Genomic DNA, 20,558 nt, shown 5'->3' with positions numbered 1-20,558 from the left:
ACTTGTACACATACAAGAAAAAGTTGGTGAATCCTTTGCAATTACTGATTTCTGCATCAATTACTCATAAAATGTGGTCTAACCTTCATCTCAGTCACAATAATAGACAAACACAATCTGCCTAAACTAAAAACACAAACAACTGTACTGTTCATGTCTTTATTGAACACATTGTTTAATCATTCTCAGTCCAGACTGGAAAAAGCATGTGAACCTCTGTATTTAATAACCAGTAGAACTTCCTTAAGCAGCAATAACCTCCACCAAACGTTTCCTGTAGCTGCTGATCAGACTTGCACAATGACAAGCAGAAATTTTAGACCATTCCTCCAAACAAAGATGTTTCAGTTTATCAATATTTCTGGGATTGCTTGCATAACAGCCCTCTTCAGGTCATGCCCCAGCAACTCAATTGGGTTATGGTCTGGATGACCATTCCAAAACAAATTTTCTTCTTTTCAAACCATTCTGTTGTTGACTTACTCTTCTGTTTCGGATCATTGTCTTGTTGCATCATCCAACTTCTATTTAGCTTCAGGTGATGGACAGCTACCCTGACATTCTTATGTAAAATGTCTTAATACTATCTTGAATTCATTGTTCCCTCAATGATTACAAGCTGTCCAGGCCCTGAGGCAGCAAAGCAGCCCCAAATCATGATGCTCCTTCCACCATGCTTCACAGCTGGAATGAGGTTTTGCTGTTGGTGTGCAGTGCCCTTTTCCCTCCAAACATAGTGTGCATTTCTGCCAGAAAGTTCAATTTTCATCTCATCTATCCACAGAACATTGAACCAGAAGCATTGTGGAACATCCAGGTGGTCTTTTGTAAACTTGAGACATGCAACGTTTTTTTTGGAAAGCAGTGGTTTCCTCTGTGGCATCCTTCCATGAACACCATTCTTATTCAGTATTTTTCTTACACATGAACAGTTCACAAGTTCTAGAGGTCTTTTGCTGTTCCCCTTGGGTTCTTTCTCAACTCCTTCACTACTGCACATTGTGCTCTTGATGTGATCTTTGCAGGATGCCCACTCCTTGGGAGAGTAGCAACTGAATTTCCTCCATTTGTAGACAACTTCTCTTACTGTGGACTGTTAACACTCAGGTCTTTAGAAATCCTTTTGTTGCCTTTTTCAGCTTGATGTATCTCTACAATTCTTCTTCTGAGGTCCTTTGAAAGTTGTTTTCATCGAGGCATGGTGCACATAAACAGGTCTTTCTTGAGAAAAGCAGGCTCATCAGTAACCAGACTGAGTCTTTTCTCTAGGGCAAGGCACCTCCACAACCCATCTCCAATCTCATCTTATTGAATGGACCTCACGACTCTAAATGGCTTTTGTAGAAGGTGTTACTTCGGAGGCTCACATACAATTTTTTGAACCTAGACTTATTGTCTAAAATGGTATACTTAGTATTGACAAGAAGATGTACAATTGGTTGTGCGTTATTAATTTAGGCAGATTGTGTTTGTCTATTATTGTGATTTTAGATGAAGATCAGAGCATATTTTATGTACAAATAATATAGAAAACTAGGTAACTGCAAAGGGTTCACGACCATTTTCTTGAAATTGAGCTCCTTCTACCTCTTTTAAAAATGAGCCCTCAAGTTTATATTGCCTCTTCCATACTTCCTATCAAAAGGTAACACTCCAGTTTTGCAGTATCAAAATTTCATCTGCCATCTATCTGCCCATTCTAACAGCTGGAATTTGTCTCCCCAAATACACCTCCGGATTTCCAAAATAAACATGTTTTTAAAAAGCAAATCTGTATCATTTTGCTGTTACAAAAGCAGTGGTTTAGGTAACAACTGTGTGAACTCTGCTATACCACATTCTTCCCCCCCCCCCCCCCCCCATCCATTTGGAAAAAGATCAACGTTTCATAGCTACATGTTTCTTCTTGTTATAACAGTTCCCTTTTATTCTACGGCTTTCAATCTTGATTAGAAGCCAATTAAGCTGCAGTTTTCAATCTTCTTTTATCCCTACTTATCACATCAACCACATGGCCCTCACTAACACTCCATCAGTTCAAAATAATATTGATCAAGCATTGGATATGATTTGTCTTAACAAATACATGTGGTCTCTCCTTAATCACACCACACTTGTTCAAGTGACTGTCAACTGTCCTTGGTTATGCCTCTAGAACTTTAGGCACCACCAAATTGCAGTTTTTACCCTATACTCTTTCTTCCAAAAGGGTGAAACTTTTGTAATTTTGCAGCCCTCAGCCATTGCCAATGAACTTATAGATTTTAGGAAGAGAGGCTCCACTATTTCCTCCTGTTCTTCCCTCAACAACCCAAGATGGATCCCATCTGTACCAGATGATTTATCCATTAAGAGCAGCTGGACTTTTTGGGACATAAGCTATTAATTTTTATTCCCTATCTTAACTTCATCTTGCTTTGCTGTAAGTCCAGCAATAATTCTATCCATTGTCACCAAAGAAAGGTCCTCATTCAGAACTCCAGCCATTTTCTGTGCCTCTATGACTTTTCCCTTCCAGTCTCTGAGCACCCAATCCCCTCCTACAAGCTGTTTTCCTGTTCACTTCCTGTTTTTGATTCCATTTTATATTTGTTACTGACCTGCTATTAAGCTCAATAGTAGAGTTCGACCCTGTCTTTTCACTGTTTAATTGCTCTATTAATTTTTTTATCTTTACCTTTGATTGTGCTCTCGCCCACCCCAATTTATTTTACACCTATTTTGATCACCCAGTAGCTCAGGGTTTAATTTACCTACCTTTCTTCCTCACATCAAGTATATAGACAAGAGTCAAAAACATATATACCTTTGCCTTGATTTATTTGATTAACTCAATGATACTTGTACATTATCTATTGTTTCATTTACCCTGGAAGAAAGAACTTGTATTATTTTTGCTTACACGATTGTTTACACTCCCAGGGCGCTGACTCCTGGGCCTCCCTTCCTCCCCAGGGCTTTGACTCTCAGGCTCTCATTTCCTGACATACAGTTATCCAGTTTTCAGTCTCCTTTCCATGGACAGAGTTATAGCTCCAGTTGTCCAATCTGCTGGGAGGTTTTCAGAATGCAAGAAGGTCACAGATAATAAATACATTGCTCTTCCAGCCCAAGGATGCATTTCATCAAATTCAGAACATGTCACCCTCTAATCCCATTAATTTGCATGGAAACTTTTCACCAGTGTGTGAATGCTTTTAAATAATCCCTCGCTGTTGCACTCAGGTGTTCTACTATTCCAAGGTAGTTTTTAATTTTTCCTACTATGAAAACAGTTAAAATGTTTATCTGAAGTATCAACTATTTCCTATTTCACATTATGTATTCCCAGGATAGAGACTTATCTTAGCTTTTTTCTTCCTGTTTATATAATTGTAGAAGCAAAAAGCATTTTGTGAGGCACTAATACCATATTCCATCAGGCAGGTTCAGAATATACATGCCACTTTAGACTGGCATTCACGAATGAATGTTGGATTCTTAAGTGAAAAAACTATAATGTACTCCACAATTATCATCACTGATTTTCCTCAATCCATCTACATCAAAACCCAAATTCAATGTAAAAGCAAGCTGTCAAACCCATAAACGCAAGGCAACATGTTTGCTAAAGACAAAGTTAAGCAGTTTTACAACCAATGAATCAGATCAAAGCTCTGAAAGACCATTGTATACATTTGTGCATAATGACGAACATTTTTGTACTTAATAGCAAACAGAACCAACATGGATGAAAATGTGATGTAGTCAAGGAGATTGTAATAGTCCTTAGCTAGAATGTGAAGTGAGTAATTCAGCAAAACCTCCTCATTACTGGAGACAGCTTTCAGCAAATTTGATTTACTATTTCAAGAAAAATTTGAGCATGCTGCATGTAGCAATGACTGTGACTCCTGACAAATTTGAGTTGTAGAAATGAATACTTTTCTAGAGCCACAATGCTAGGCTGTTTCAATACAACTTCAAAAATCAGCCAGGAAAATACCCTATCCAAAGAAAGTCAATTCAACCAAAAGGAAGGAAATGCCAACAGTATTATCAAGTAACACGTTCATAAAAATTCCAAATATACAGTGCCTTTTGAAAGTATTCAGACCCCAAACTTTTGTTCAGATGAGTATTACAACCAGGGATTTTGATCAATTTAACTGATAATTGTTACATGTTTCTTTTTCACAGTAAAGTCCAAAAAAAAGGGAAAATTGTAAAGCATAAAAAACTCAATGAACTGAAATGTCAGCAGTTCAAAAGTACTCATCCACCTGTACAATGTACTGTATATGTAATTAAAATGGCTTCTTTGGTTTGCTAGAGTAGGAATGCTTTTATGTCTGATAAGTGTTTTCTCTCACAGTTGTTTAGCTTTGGACTTGCTGATATGGGGATTGTATTCATTTTTTAACCAATGGGGAATGTTATTCTGTCTTGTGAGGCTGGGAGCTTGAGGGTTTCGTGGTCTTTTCAGGGGAGGTGGGAAGGAGACACCGAAGAAAGTGGACGTGTGCGGCACAGCTCAGTCGACCACTGGGGTGGTCCCAGGTGCGAGGACGTGGAGGTCAGAGGAAAGTGACGAGGGGTCGAATGGTTCGATGGTTGAGCTCCAACGATGTGCACTAAACTGACTGAACTTTGATAAGTTGGCACCTTTTATTTTATTTTCTTTTCCTTCATATATACTGTATTGCATAGTACTCTTTTAGTTTTAGTAAAATCTTTAAAGTGTATTCCATAACGGTATTTGGTGTGAGTTTGATATTGTGTGTGTACGTGCGGCATAAGCTTGATTCTCACAGCACCTGCGTGTACGGGCGGTGGGATTGGTGAGTGGCTGGATCTCCTTTTCCCCTAGACATCTACCAGCCTGTTGGGCAAGTGTTACACACCTTTGTTCAGTGCTTAGTTAAACCAGCTCTCACAACTATTACAGCCAGTAGTCAATTTGGATAAGTCTCGAATAGCTTTGCACAAGGTAATGGAGCAAGATCTGCCCATAGCTCCTTGCGAAGTTGCTCAAGTTGTGTCATGTTAGTTGGAAAGAGGTGGTGGACAGCAATCTTGAGGTCTTGCCAAACGTTCAATTGGGTTAAGGTCAGGACTCTGACTGGGCCACTGAAGGACATCAATTTTCTTCATCTAAAGCTACTCCATGGTTGCTATGGCAATGTGCTTTGGGTCATAGTCCTGCTGAAAGATAAACTTCCTCGGCATCCTAACAGTATCAGCTGAGTGATTCTTTGCAAAGTCTTTATTGCCAAGGATATGCCAATTTTTTAGCCAGAGCTTCTTCCTTGTCACTCTTCCATAAATATCCTTTCTGTGCAAAGATATAGAAATTGTGCAGCCACAAAATTCATCTCCAAATGGAGCCACCAGCTTCTGCAGCTCACTCAGTGACTGTTGGCATCACAGAACCTCATCTTACAAGTGCTATTCTTCTCTGGCAACCAAGTTTAAAGGGAATGGTTAGAGTGGTTTAAAGTTTAAACCACTCTAACTAGGCAGTGTGGCTGTGGTTTCATCATTTTCATGATGGACTGCACTGAGCTCTGAGGTATGTTCCGTGCCTTTGAAATGATCTTGTATCCTTCCTCAGATCTTTGCTTCTCTATTATCATTTCCCTGACTTGTCTTGAATGCTCCTCTTCATTCTGGTTTGGTCTGTTCAAAATCTACCATATTGTTGGACCTTAGAGAGAGGGAGCAATTATTCTTATGAATTCATTGAAAACAGGTGATCCTCCAATTTTCTACAACAACAAATTGGGTGAATTGGTAAGGTAATATATAGCATTGCACCTGAGGAAATTTGGTGTAGAAATTACAAGGGAGTGAATACTTTTCTCGGCCTCAATTTTGGTTTTTAATTTTTAGTAAATTGTTGACATGCTTTGGAATTTTTCTTTTAATACGAAAATAGTTGCGGGCACCAAATACTTTTTCAAGACACTGTAAATTCATATTGGGTTTTGCCAAATCTAGATGAGTCCAGGTCAATAATGACAATAATAATAATAATAATAATAATAATAATAATAATAATAATGACTCCAGGTCTCAATAATAACAGCAACTCATTTAAAGAGCACTTTCAATACAGTCAATGTAGTTCAGAGTGCTTTACAATGTGATCAAGTGCAAACATGAAAATTAAATTAAAAATAAAAACAATGAAAATAAAAAGCAAATAGATGTTAGTTAAACAGTTAAATAAATGGGCTTTGTGTTGATGTTTAAAGGTGTCAACTGACTCCACATACTTTTAGTTTTGGTATTGAATTCCACAGTTTTGTTAAAAGAAAATCTGAACCACCATTTATCTGCTGAAGAAAATTGTTTAAATTTAAGAGACTAATGGAAGAAGACCTGAGAGCTTGAGCAGGATTATAAAACAAAACCCATTATGTAATAGTCACTGGTCCTGGATCATTAAGAGCTTTAAAGTAAGACAACTTTAATATCAATTCTAAAAGATACAAGAAGCCAATGCAGAGTAGCTAGGATGGGAATAAGATGCTCTTTCATCCTGGTTTTAGTTAAGAGTCTAGCAGCAGCATTCTGAATAAGTTGAAGTTTGTCAATAGATTGCTTTGGAATGCCAGTACAAAGTGCATTGCAGCAATCTAGTCTATTTGATATGAAGGTGTGAATTAGTTTTTCAGCATCATTATATTACTTAACTCTTTTGGCTTTGTGACCAACCAAAAGTACTTTAGTTTTATCTTCATTTTATTTTAAGAAATTATTGCTCATCCATTTATTCATTGCAGCCACAACAGATGCCAGACAAGAGTGTTATCACCATCAGGATCAACTGAGCTATACAACTGTGGATCACCTGCATAACTGTTTATGCTCACTAATGTCTCGCAAGAACACGTGTAAGGAGAAGAGTGGGGGACCAAGACAGCTTCCTTGAGCAACACCAAAATGTACATCATAGCTCTTAGAAAACAGGTCTCCATGACAGACAAAAAAAATTTCCCAGATATTTAAGTGAAGGGCATTGCCAACCCAGTTCTCAAGGCAATCTAGGAGAATGTTGTGCTCAGTTGTTGAAGGCAGCACTTAAATAATAGAAGAACTAGAACAGAGATTGTAGGCATCTGTGCCAAGCTCAAGGTCACTGATGCATTTTAGTAAGGGCCATGTTTTGTCCTGTGGTTTGCTCTAAAACTTAACTGAAACTTTGCTAGATATATTGTTCTAATTCAGAAAGTTGTTGAATTGGTTGAAAATTACTTTCTTAACAATCTTGCCCAGGAAGGGAAGATTTGATATAGCCCTGTAGTTAGCTAGTACTTCACTATCAAGGGGTGACTTTTTAAATAGGGGTTTGAAGGCATCTGAAGGCATCTCCAGTATCAAGGGATATATTAATAATTTTCCTACCAGAATTAAAAACACAACTAAAAAGTTATTAAAAGATGTGGGAGGAACAGGGTTGAAATAGCAAGTAGATAGCTTACCCTGTTACAATCTGAACCAGAAATACTTGTATATTTTGTCATGTTTGCCACCTTTATAATAGGATTGACTGCAGAGGTACCAGTACCTGTAGCAATACTCTCTCCTATAAAAGAGATTTTGTTGATAAAAAATATTGTGAATTCCTCATATTTTGTGGCTGATGCGTGACTGTGGGCATTATAGGTTGGGGTATGTTGGGACATGGACGAGAAAACTGAATTCTAGTGGGAGGTACAAGACTGCCCATGATAGCAGGCAGCACTTGAGTAAGTTCAAAATCAAGTAAAAATAAAACTGGAAATGTGAGGGAAAATTGTCCACTGTCACGCCAATCATAAAGGAAGTTTTAGTTGCCCAACCATCTGCTTCAGGGTATTAATGCAAGAATCTGTCTCCTCAGTGAGTGTTCTTCCAACTTCTTCCAGAAGTCTACAATCTATTCTTCAACAATTTATGTAACTGAGATTTGGTGCAAGAATGTTACTGAGACAAAACTTGCCCGGCAATCTATTTTGCTCCTGTATACCTCCTTGACACCATCTGAGATTCTGCCTACAATAATGGTGTCACCAGCAAATTTAATGATGTCATTTGAGCTTTACTAACCCATCCAATCAAAAGTGTAGAGGGAATGGAGCAGTGTATATTATAAAGTACAGCACTTTAGGCTTGGCCCAACAAATATTGTAAACCAATTTAGTACAATCTCCCTGCTCTTATATACCTAGCTAAAACCACAAGTCACTTTGAACAATACTGTCCTAAACCTATAGATCTGTACAGGTACATTTCAAGATTTACATTCCATATTGTCTTGTTTATTGTATTGTCTTATTGCTTCTTTACAAAATAACTACCTCATGTGTCTCAGATTTACAGTTTTATTTATTCATTTAGTGATTACAGCACTGAGTAGGGACTTCCAACCCTTTCAGCGACACTGCCCCAGCAACACCTGACAGATCTGATTAACCTCATAAGATACAAGAGCAGAAGTAGGCCATTCAGCCCATCAAGTCTGCTCTACCATTCAATCATGGTCTGATCCAATTCTTCCAGTCATCTCCACTCCCCTGCCTTATCCCATACCCTTTTATGCCCTGGCTAATCAACCAATCTATCTCTGCCTTAAATGCAACCAATGACTTGGCCTCCACAGCCGCTTGTGGCAACAAATTCACGGGTTTACCACCCTCTGACTAAAGTAATTTCTCCACATCTCTGTTCTAATTTGACGTCCTTCAATCCTTAAATCATGCCCTCTTGCCCTGGACTCCCCTACCACGGAAAATAACTTTGCCATATCTAAACACAAGAAAATCTGCAGATGCTGGAAATTCAAGCAATACACACAAAATGCTGGTGGAACAGCAGGCCAGGCAGCATCTATAGGAAGAAGTACAGTCGATGTTTCGGGTCAATACCCTTCGTCAGGACTAACGGAAAAAATAGATGGTAAGAGATTTTAAAGTGGGAGGGACACACAGCTCCTGGTGTGGCCTTCTATATATTGGTGAGACCTGACGCAGACTGGGAGATTGTTTCGCTGAACACCTACGCTCTGTCCGTCAGAGGAAGCAAGATCTCCCAGTGGCCACACATTTCAATTCACGTCCCATTCCCATTCGTCAATCCATGGCCTCCTCTACTGTCGAGATGAAGCCACACTCAGGTTGAAGGAACAACACCTAAAATTCCATCTGGGTAGCCTTCAACCTGATGGCATGAACATTGGTTCCTCTAACTTCCATTAATGCCTCTTCTCCCCTTCTTATCCCATCCTTAATTTTTAAATTTTATTTTCTCTCTTTCCCTCTCACAATAACTCCTTGCCTGTTCTCCATCTTCCTATGGTGCTGCAAAGCTTTCTTCCAAAGCCTTCCATCCTATGATACTCTCTCCCCTCCCCCCCCCCCCCCCCCCCCGTATCCCTTTTGCCAATCAACTTCCCAGCTCTTAGCTTCATCCCTCCCCTCCTGTCTTCTCGTATCATTTCGGGTCTCCTCCTCTCCCTCCCACTTTCAAATCTCTATCTTTTTTCCGTTAGTCCTGACGAAGGGTGTCGGCCCAAAACCTCAACTGTACTTCTTCCTAGAGATGCTGCCTGGCCTGCTGCGTTCCACCAGCATTTTGTGTGTGTTGTATGCCATATCTAATCTGTCCAGGCCTTTTAACTTTTGGAATGTTTCTATGAGATCCCCCCTCATTCTCCTGAACTCCAAGGAATACAGCCCAAGAGCTGCCAGACATTCTTCATACGGTAACCCTTTCATTCATGGAATCATTCTCCCGAACCTTTTCTGAACCCTCTCCAATGTCAGTGTATAGTTTCCTTTCTGCAGCCTCCCACCTTTCTTAAATAGCAGAGTAATAGTTGCAATTTTCCAGTCATCCGGTACAATGCCAGAATCTATTGATTCTTGAAAGATCATTAGTGCCTCCGCAATCTCTACAGCTAACTCCTTCAGAGCCTGAGGGTGCATTCCATCAGGTCCAGGAGATTTATCCATCCACAGCTTCCTGGGCACCTTCTCAGTTGTAATTTTCACGGCACATACTTCACTTCCCTGACACTCTTGAACGTCCGGTATACGGCAGAAGTCTTCCACTGTGAAGACTGATGCAAAATATGCATTCAGCTCCTCTGCCATCTCAGCATCTCTCATTACAATATCTCCAGCGTCATTTTGTATTGGTCCTATATCTAGCCTCAACTCTCCTTTACCCTTAATATACTTAAAACAGCTCCTGGTATCTTCTTTGATACTAGTCACCAGCTTCCTTTCATAAATCATCTTTTCCCTCCCAATGACCTTCTTAGTTTCCTTCTGCAAGTTTTTAAAAGCTTCCCAATCCTCCATCTTTCTACTAGCTCTGGCTTCCTTGTATGCCCTCTCTTTTGCTTTTACTTTGGCTTTTACAATGACAATTAACCTACTGGAGTGGGAGGAAATCAGAGGACCCAGAGAAAACCCACATACTCCACAGGGAGGACATACAGAGCAGCACTGGAATTAAAGTTCAACTCTGGAACATCCAGAGATGTAACAGTGTCGCACTGGCCGCTACTACTGTGGCACCCCAGACTATTTTTTTTATTACACTGCTATAAAGGGCCGCACAATGATTCTACTTGTAAAGGTACCTCCTCACAGGTTTGGTGTTAACCTCATGTGAAGTTTGCATGTTCTCTCTGTGATTATGAGTTTTCTCCAACATCTTAAAGACATATGGGTAGTGTGTCTCTAAATTAACTGAAAATCGTTAGCATATTAGCTGGAAAATATTGATTAGACGCCAAAGAGAAATACAGTAATCTTGAAAGAAAAATGATAGATTTTACATCAACTAAGGTAGTTGCGGGAATTGGGAAGAGAGATGTCGGTGCACCAAGCTTAATGTGCAAATTCCTTCCTGACTAGACAATTTAAGTTACTTTCTTGAGAACGCACCATTCAAACTGAGGCAAGAATGTGATCCCCTGAAACATACCAATAGCCATTTAGAACTCAATCCGTCACACACCAAGTAAAACACAAGGAAATCTGCAGATGCTGGAAATTCAAGCAACACACACAAAATGCTGGTGGAACGCAGCAGGCTAGGCAGCATCTAGAGGGAGAAGCACTGTCGACGTTTCGGGCCGAGACCCTTCATCAGGACTAACTGAAAGAAAAGATAGTAAGAGATTTGAAAGTAGGAGGGGAAACTGCAAAATGATAGAAGACCGGAGGGGGTAGGATGAAGCTAAGAGCCAGACAGGTGATTGGCAAAAGGGATACAGAGCTACAGAAGGGAAAGGATCATGGGACGGGAGGCCTAGGGAGAAAGAAAGGGGGAGGGGAGCACCAGGGGGAGATGGAGAACAGGCAGAGAGAGAAAAACTAAATATATCAGGGATGGGGTAAGAAGGGGAGGGCATTAACAAAAGTTAGAGAAGTCAATGTTCATACCATCAGGTTGGAGGCTACCCAGTTGGTATATAAGGTGTTGTTCCTCCAACCTGAGTGTGGCTTCATCTTGACAGTGGAGGAGGCCATGGATAGACGTATCAGAATGGGAATGGGACGTGGAACTAAAATGTGTGGCCACTGGGAGATCCTGCTTTCTCTGGCGGACAGAGCGTAGGTGTTCAGCGAAATGGTCTCCCAGTCTGCGTCGGGTCTCACCAATATATAAAAGGCCACACCAGGAGCACCAGACGCAGTATACCACACCAGCCGACTCACAGGTGAAGTGTCGCCTCACCTGGAAGGACTGGCTGGGGCCTGAATGGTGGTGAGGGAGGAAGTGTAAGGACAGGTGTAGCACTTGTTCTGCTTGCAAGGATAAGTGCCAGGAGGGAGATCGGTGGGAAGGGATGGGGGGGGGGGGGGGTGAATGGACAAGAGAGTCGCGTAGGGAGCGATCCCTGCAGAAAGCAGGAAGGGGTGGGGGGGGGGGGGGAGGGAAAGATGTGCTTGGTAGTGGGATCCCATTGAAGGTGGCAGAAGTTACGGAGAATTATACGTCGGATCCGGAGGCTGGTGGGGTGGTAGGTGAAGACAAGGGGAATCCTATCCCGAGTGGGGTGGTAGGCGGAAGGGGTGAGGGCAGATGTGCAGGAAATGGGAGGGATGCATTTGACAGCAGAGTTGATAGTGAAAGAAGGGAAGTCCCTTTGTTTAAAAAAAGTAAGACATCTCCTTCATTCTGGAATGAAAAGCCTCATCCTGAGAGCAGATGCGGCGGAGACAGAGGAATTGTGAGAAGGGGATAGCATTTTTGCAAGAGACAGGGTGGGAAGAGGAATAGTCCAGGTAGCTGTGAGTCTGTAGGCTTATAGTAGATATCAGTCAATAGGCCGTCTCCAGAGATGGAGACAGAAAGATCAAGAAAGAGGTGGGAGGTGTCAGAAATAGATCAGGTTAATTTGTAAATTTACACACCAAGTAACACACACAAAATGCCGCAGGAACTCAGCAGGCCAGGCAGCATTTATGGAACAGCACGTTGAAACATCAACTGGTTACTATATGATTTACTGTATGTGTGTATTATTTTCAATTCCCACTTTAAGAATTTCCTCATTTGCACACCAAGTTCATTTTGAAACGAGATCATTGTTATTTTTGTAGGCCATCATGAGAATAAATTTGCATTCTGCAAAGATTACAGAACAGTAAAATGGAGGCACAAGAGATTGTATATCAAGGTGTGGGGAGGAGGTTGGGGTAGAGCAGCATCTGAAAGAAGTCTATGAAGGTCCTCAGTCATCCAGGTCATTCCGTATCAAGCAGTTGTGAATCAAGGTAACTGGCCTTGCTGTGTTGTCTAGAAAACATTTCACCACTCATCCAAGAGGCTTCTTCAGTTCTAATCCCTGGTGGGTAGTTTTCTAAAGTTTTAACTAAAACAGCTACAATTCATTTTCCCCCACAGATGCTACTCCACCCGCTGACTTCCTCCAACAGATTGACACTGATAAAGTTTCCGGGAAGTTCTGGTATGGGGCCTGAAACAATCTATCTTCAAGACCATTGCATGCTATTAGCAGCGTTAGAAAATAAGTAGAGTCAGTTTGTGGCTGTAACAGCACTCAAATAGGGTGCAGAGCAAGAGAGGCATAGGCTATTAAGACTAAATCAAACTCGCGATTAGGTAAAAAAAAGAGAGTAGCATGAAGTTACAAAGATCCAGTCAAAGCTCCTTGCAGCCCAGAGTATCCATCAACAATCCAAAATCCCAGTCCGAACTCCAGGACAGAGCACCCACCTCAGCCCCAGCTCCCCGGGACGGAAGACCGACCCGACCCGACCATCTCTCCCCCACCAGGGCAGAGGATCAGTTACAAAACTCCCCGACAGCGAACAACTCAACTTCGCACAACAAGCACAATGTTGGCAACTAGGAGACGGACAAGATACAATCCAACCTGCTTGCAGCACTGTACCCGCCCCCCGAGTCCACCGATTGGTGGCTAGACGAGTCCGCGCCAACTATCCCACGGTCTGTGCCTGGTGATTGGCCCAGCTGCACGCCCATTAAGGGTGCTCGGGCGGGTTTGAGTGAGACGCGCGGCTATTAGCCAAGGCCCAAGGCCCATGGCCCATGGCCCACGGCGCCAGGCAGGGCCGGCCAGCGGCGGGGACCTTCAGTCCCCAGGATGGTGGGCAGCCACCCGGTCGCCAGGCAGTGCACGGAGCTCGGAGCCGCGAACCAATAGCGGCCACGGCCCTCAGACCAATCACACCTCTGACCCGTGTCCACCAATGAGAGTGGCGGGAGGCGCAGGCTCAAGATGGCGCCATGTCCCCATATCCTCCCGTCGCCGGCCGGCCCCGGTCCTGCACCACACTCACCTGCTGGTCTGTGGCGTGCCGCCTACCCGACACTTGCCTCCTTCCAGCCAGCCGCCGCCGTTCTTCTCCGGCCTGACTCGCCTTTTTGCCCCCCCGCTCGGAAATACCGTCCTCAAACAAGATGGCTCCCGCGCCGCTTCAGGGAGGAGGGGATCACATCTCGCGATAACTCGTCGTTCTCGCGTATTTCTTAAAGACGCTTCCTGGCACATTAAAGGCAATGTTTGGCCAAAGCTTCATATCTCTGCAAGTCCTGACCTCTGCCCTCTGGCAATATTGAATTGAATTGACTTTATTACTTGCATCGTTCACATACATGAGGAGTAAAAATCTTTACGTCACGTCTCTGTCTAAATGTGCAATGTATAGTAATTTGTAGTAAACAGTATGTACAACAGGACAGTCAATTTAACATAGAAATACAATTGCATCAGCATGATTTAATCAGCCTGGTGGAAGAAGCTGTCCCGGAACCTGTTGGTCCTGTCTTTTATGCTGCGGTACCGTTTCCCGGTTGGTAGCATCTGGAACAGTTTGTGGATGGGGTGACTCAGGGCCTCAGTGATTCTTGGGGCCCTTTTTACACACCTATCTCTGTAAATGTTTGAATAGTGGGAAGTTCACATCCACAGATGTGCTGGGCTGTCAGCACCACTCTCTGCAGAGTCCTGCGATTGAGGGAAGTACAGCTCCCATACCAGGCAGTGATGCAGCCAATCAGGCTGCTCTCAGTTGTGCCCCTGCAGAAAGTCCTTAGTATTTAGGGACCCAAACCAACTTCCTCAACCATCTGAGGTGAAAGAGGCACTGTTGTGTTTTTTTCACCGCACAGTCCACATGAGATCCTCAATAATGTGGATGCCAAGGAACTTATAGCTGTTCACCCACTCAACCCCAGATCCAATGATGTCAATAGCGGTTAACTGTTTCTATTTCTCTATAGGCTGCCTCGTTATTATTTGAGATTAGGCCAATCAATGTAGTGTCATCAGCAAATTTAATAAGCAGATTGGAGCTGTGTGGGTGGCAATACAGTCATGGGCATACAGGGAGTAAAGGAGGGGGCTTAGCACACAGCCTTGAGGGGCTCCTGTGTTGAGGGTCAGAGTGGCAGAGGTGAGGGAACCCACTCTTACCACCTGCTGGCAATCTGACAGGAAGTCCAGGATCCAGCTGTACAAGACAGGGTGAAGGCCGAGGTTTCTGAGCTTCCTGTTGAGCCTGGATGGAATTAAGGTGTTGAATGCTGAACCGTAGTACAAGGACAGCATTCTCACATAAGCATCCTTCTTCTCCAGATGTGTGAGGATGGTGTGTAGAGCTGCGGCTATTGCGTCAATTGTCGGTCAGTTGTGTCAGTAGGTGAATCATAGGGAGTCCAGTTTGGGTGGTAGCATGCTGCAGATATAGTCCTTGTCCAGCCTCTCAAAGCATTTGCTTATTATTGAGGTGAAAAGTCCACTCAGAAACAAATAAGGAAGGTTGAAAAAAAAGAATGTAAAATGTTAGATGCACTTAGTGCATTAGGCAGAATCTGTGTGGAGGGAAACAGAAGTTCTGTTTCTTCACAGGCGCTGACCGACCTGCTGAGTGCTTACAGCATTGTTTTTTTTTGTTTTATTTTCCAGTCCCTGTGGTTTTGTGTTTGTTCCAGTGAGGAAACCCCATGGTCTCAGGACCCCTATCATCCCAGCATTTCTCTCTTCTCCCATCTCCTGTTGGGCAGAGGATACAGTGCTATGCAAGAGTCTTGGGCACCCTAGACTTTTATATAAATTTTGTTTTATATGTTTATTCATTATCCTCTGTATTATTAGAGTATCAGTATAAAAGAACACATTTTAGAGATCCAAACATTAATTTTCCAAAATAAAGTTACAAGGAATTTTTTTTTATTTTGTTAAAGAAAATAATTTTCAAATAAAAAATTAATTACTTTGTAGGTATGTAGCCCAGTGCATGATTAAACAAAGGTGCATGACATAATGAGTTGAATGAACTAGTCTGATTAACTGAAACAGAAATGGGTGCAGAAAGAATCAAACTAGACAGAGGACCACCAAACTAAAAGGTGAGGATGTCGCATAACGTTCAAATCATCAGTCCTTACACCATGGCAAGATTGAGTTTAGCAACAAGACACAACCTGGTTAACCTGCATTAGCGAGCTCTTTCGGGAGCAGAAATTTTGCGGCAGACAGTTGTTAAAAGTTGTACCCCAAACACACAGCCAAGGTCATAAAGAACTACCTTCAGCGAGAGAAAGAACAATGAGTTTTACAACAGATGGTACGACCTCCACAGAGCCCTGATCGCAGCATCATCGAGACTGTCTTGGATAACCTGGAAGCAAATGAGATTCTGCAGAAGAACCGTGACAAGATCCCCAAGAACACCTACCAGTCAACTTTCTTAAAAAACTGCACAACAGTGTAATAAGAAAACTGATGTTGTTTTAAAGACAAAGGATGGTTACATTAAATATTAATTTGATTTAGTTTTTTTTACTGTTTACTACTCTTTATAGTAAATGTTTTTGACTTTGTTTTGAGAAGCTTTTCATTTAATTATTTTCAAAAGCATCTTCACTTTTCAGAATGTTTTACACGTGCCTATGACTTTTGCACAGTACTGTACATACTACAGCACAAGGGCAGCTCTCACCAGAGTCTTGAATGGACCCCTCTGTGCTAAAACATGAACTCTTGATACTGCTTGTACTCATTGCACTTGCATTCCATTCATCTACCTGCATTGCAAGTCCTCTGTAGCTGTAACACTATATACTGCATTCGGTTTTCTTTTTACATTGCTTCATTGCATCATCTGTTTTGATGACATGCAAACCAAAGGTTTTCATTCATATGACAATAAAAACAATCACCATTTGTGCCGAAGGGTTTTTGCCCCTCACTTTCACAACACACAGATCCTACCTGGCCTAGCATGTTATATTTTGGCTTTATACTTCCAAAATCTTCTTTTTTTGTTGTTCCTGCAGGCTATCTCTGAATCTGACTGCATCAAGCTGTGTAGATTTTGTGCTCCAAAAGCTTTCAAGAGGATCTGTGACCTAATTTCACATTCCAAGCCATTTGTCTCTCATACTTCCTTTCATTAATCTAAATCTACAAAACCCATCTTTAGCATTAACACAAAATGCTGGTGGAATTCAGCAGGTCAAGGAAGAATAAACAGTCAATGTTTTGGACTGAGACTTTTAATCTGGGCGCTGTCATATTAACAATTCCCCTTCCTTCAATTGGTGTTTGAAGCAGGGCTTTCTAGACTTCTGCTACACTTTGTTAGTGGAACGTTCTAAATTCATTGCTGATTTACTATATATCCTGCAGTATATTTGTTGATTGCATTCTGTTTTGTTTAAAGGAGTTATTTAGTACTGCATGTACATTCTAATCACCTGATCATGATCTATAACAAGGGGCATATATTCAAAGCAATTGATAGCAGGATTAGACAAGAGATGACCATTTCACCCAGAAGCAGGAAGAGTACGGAACTTAATATCTGAATGGGTGATAGTAGAAATTCTCATCGCTTAAACATATACACTGAATCATTGCTTAAAATTTTAAAGATCATTTAAAAGTTGAGATAATCTGCCATCTTTTGTCATTGTCCTCAAAACTGTAATTAATTATGAATCCTTATTTTTTAATACTCAGCACCCACATTAATAATAGATTAACTGCTCCATGTTAATAATAGATCGCTCATTTCTTCTACGTTGGTTTTTACAGGACTTAATGTGTACAAATTGGCCCACATAACAGTAGTCACACTTCAAAGGTACTCTATGGGCAGTAAAGTGCTTTGGGGAGACCTTAAATACGATATAACCACAAGTTTTCTCAGTCAATGCTGATAAATTTTAAGGAGATTACTCTGGAATGAAAAGAGTGATAGATGGAGCTTTAAAGTGAAAATTCCACAGCTTAAACCATAGATGGCTGAATGTTCATGATTAATTCAGGGATGATCAAAAAGCCAGAGATGAAAGAAAGAATTCTTGCCTGAAAATTGTATTGTTGGATTCCAGTGACTATTATTCACAAAAAAAAAACTTTGGCTGGGCTCTAGACCCAAAGATCTGACGGTAATTGACTGAGTGGTGTGTATTTCCAAAAGCAAAAATGACCAGGATGGTTCTTCTTTCCGATAGATAGCCTCAGAAGTTGCAGGCTAGAAGTCAAGCTAGGCCAGTGTGGATAGCTCACCAGATTACTTAGGGGTGGATTAGGGACGGCAGAGGCAGGCAGATCTATAACTTTGCTGATGACACAACTGCTGTTGGCGGAATCTCAGATGGTGACGATAACTGAGATAGGTCAGTTGGTCGCGTGGTCTCACATCAGTAAGACCAGGGAATTTATGTGGACTTCAGGAAGGGAGGTTGAGGGAACACACACCAGTCCTCATCGAGGGATTAGCAGTGGAATGGGTGAGCAGATTGAAGTTTCTGGTGTCAATATCTCTGACAGTCTAATCTGTGCCCAACATATTGATGTAATTACAAAGAAAGCTATATTTCATTTGGAATTTGAGAAGATTTGGTATGTCGCTAAAGACTCTACCAAATTTTTACAGGTGTGCCATGGAAAGCATTCTAACTGGTTGGATCACCGTCTGGTACGGAGGGGGCACTGCACAATCGGAAAAAGCCGGGGAAGGGTGAAAGCTCAGCCAGCTCCATCATGGGCTCTAGCCTCCCGAGCATTGTGGATCTCTTCAAATGGCAATGCTTCAAAAAGGCGGCATCCATTGCTGAGGTTCCCCATCACCCAGGACATGCCCTCTTTTGATTGCTTCCATCAAAGAGGAGATGCAAGAGCCCAAAGACACAGACTCAACTGTTGAGGGATAGCTTCTTCCACTCCGCCATCTGAATGGAAAAGGAAGCAAGCCATGAACACTATTTTTGCTCCCTTTTTGTATTACTTATTTAATTTATGTTTTCATGTACATATACTTCTAATAGTAATTTTTTGATTTTTAATGTGTTGTGTACTGCTTTCGCAAAACAGCATATTAAACCTGATTCTGAGATTCCCTATGTGACTGTTGAGTGAATAGTTTTGAAATTCAAGAAGATACAGACTGATTCAAACGCATCTCTCCCATTTCCTGCACATCTGCCCTCACCCCATCCACCCGCAACCCCACTTGGGATAGGGTTTCCCTTGTCCTCACCTACCACCCCACCAGCCTCCAGGTCCAACATATAATTCTCCATAACTTCCGCCAACTCCAACGGGATCCCACTACCAAACATATTTTTCCCTCCCCCCACCCTTTCTGCTTTTCGCAGGGATCGCTCCCTAAGCGACTCCATTGTCCACTCATTCCACCCCCCCCCCCCACCATCCCTTCCCACCGATCTCCTTTCTGGCACTTATCCTTGTACACGGAACAAGTGCTACACCTGCCCTTACACTTCCTCCCTCACCACCATTCAGGGCCCCAGACAGTCCTTCCAGGTGAGGCGACACTTCACCTGTGAGTCGGCTGGTGTGGTTTACTGCGTCTGGTGCTCCCGGTGTGGCCTTTTATATATTGGTGAGACCCGACGCAGACTGGGAGACCGTTTCGCTGAATACCTACGTTCGGTCCGCCAGAAAAAGCAGGATCTCCCAGTGGCCACACATTTTAATTTCACATCCCATTCCCATTATGATATATCTATCCATGGCCTCCTCTATTGTCAAGATGAACCCAAACTCAGGTTGGAGAAATGACACCTTATATACCGGCTGGGTAGCCTCCAACCTGATGGCATGAACATTGACTTCTCTAACTTCTGTTAATGCCCCTCCTCCCCTTCTTACCCCATCCCTGACATACTTAGTTGTTTGCCTGTTCTCCATCTCCCTCTGGTGCTTCCCCCCACCTCCTCTCTTTCTCCCAAGGCCTCCCGTCCCATGATCCTTTCCCTTCTCCAGCTCTGTATCACTTTCGCCAATCACCTTTCCAGCTCTTAGCTTCATCCCACCCCCTCCGGTCTTCTCCTATCATTTCACATTCCCCCCCCCCCCACTACTTTCAAATCTCTTACTATCTTTCCTTTCGGTTAGTCCTGATGAAGGGTCTTGGCCCGAAACGTCGACAGTGCTTCTCCCTATAGATGCTGCCTAGCCTGCTGTGTTCCACCAGCATTTTGTGTGTTGTTGTTTACAGACTATATGATTGGTTAGGCAAAACAATGAAAAATTTGCCTTAATTTAGAGATGTGTGAGATAATAAGTGTCAAAATAATATACAATAAATGGAAGCATAATGAGCCAAGTTAAGGAAAGGAAGAATTTGTATTGTATACCTACAGATCTGTAAAGGCAACAGGATAAGTCATTAAGGTGGTTAGAAAGGGATAAGGTTTCCATTACAGACTGAGGCAAAGAATATCAGAGTTATATTAGAATAATATACAGGTTGATTATTACAGCTTGAAGACTTCAAAGGAAAGATATTTTTATAATGGAGATGTTGCCAAAGAGATCTACCAGGATTGGAAAGCAGTAGCTATGTGGAGGGATTGGTAAAGCTAGGTTGTTTTGTTTTTGCAATAGTACCTTAATGGACATTTCACAAAAAGTGATTTCGGGATTGAAAGGCTTATCATATGAGGAACCTTCGACGCTCTGGGTCCGTACTCACTAGAATTCAGAAGAATGGGAGGGAGGGTTCTCATTGAAACCTATCCAATGTTGAAAAGCCTCGATAGAGTGGATGTGA

The 20,558-nt window shown here is 42.1% G+C and overlaps 1 protein-coding gene across 3 annotated transcripts in view; it reads right to left on the bottom strand.

The window, feature by feature from the left end:
- nfyc (nuclear transcription factor Y, gamma) overlaps window positions 1-13,962 on the bottom strand; it is a 97,977-nt gene extending 84,015 nt beyond the window's left edge. The window contains exon 1 of one of the 3 annotated variants that reach the window (XM_059954277.1): window positions 13,809-13,962. The gene's annotated coding sequence lies outside the window, so the exon portion shown is untranslated. Of the gene's footprint in view, window positions 1-2,902; window positions 3,049-13,221; window positions 13,368-13,808 lie in introns of those variants that run through there. The other 2 variants (XM_059954278.1, XM_059954279.1) reach the window with 2 other exon arrangements.
- Window positions 13,963-20,558: the final 6,596 nt, after the last annotated feature.

The sequence above is a fragment of the Hypanus sabinus genome, chromosome 30 (assembly GCF_030144855.1).
Source record: "Hypanus sabinus isolate sHypSab1 chromosome 30, sHypSab1.hap1, whole genome shotgun sequence".
Lineage (NCBI taxonomy): Eukaryota > Metazoa > Chordata > Chondrichthyes > Myliobatiformes > Dasyatidae > Hypanus > Hypanus sabinus.
The sequence above is the reverse complement of the archived record's forward strand: the minus strand, read 5'-3'. Positions and strand labels throughout refer to the sequence as shown.